Source organism: Cebus imitator, unplaced genomic scaffold (genome assembly GCF_001604975.1).
Source record: "Cebus imitator isolate Cc_AM_T3 unplaced genomic scaffold, Cebus_imitator-1.0 Scaffold80, whole genome shotgun sequence".
Taxonomy (NCBI): Eukaryota; Metazoa; Chordata; class Mammalia; order Primates; family Cebidae; genus Cebus; species Cebus imitator.
The window spans coordinates 4,488,589-4,488,988 of NW_016107395.1; positions in this window are offsets into that span (position 1 = coordinate 4,488,589).

The window sequence follows — 400 nt, forward strand, 5'->3', positions numbered from 1 at the left end:
GATGACTGTACCTAAACTTTTACACATTTGGAAAAAACAAGTGAAGCACTAATATTTAATGCTTCCAGTTCTGGCATGAGGTAGTCACACTAACTGGTGCTAACAAACCTCTGTTGTCTTTCACCTTGAGGAACATGTCTTCCCTCCCAGCTAGTAAGAGTTGCCTCCTTTCTTACTTCCTGTCTCTCCTATGTCAGCTGTTTCCTTGTTCCATCTTTTCAGAAACTTGAACTACCATTGCACAATATAATAACTAGAGGGGGAAGAGTATCATTGAGCTGTATAAATGGGAATAAAAATCAGTAGCTTCAGTTCCATTCAGAGCCAAAAACAAAATACTCTTTTCTGTACTAATATTTTCAAATCATTTCAAATCTCAAAATTTTAAACTTCAGGTATC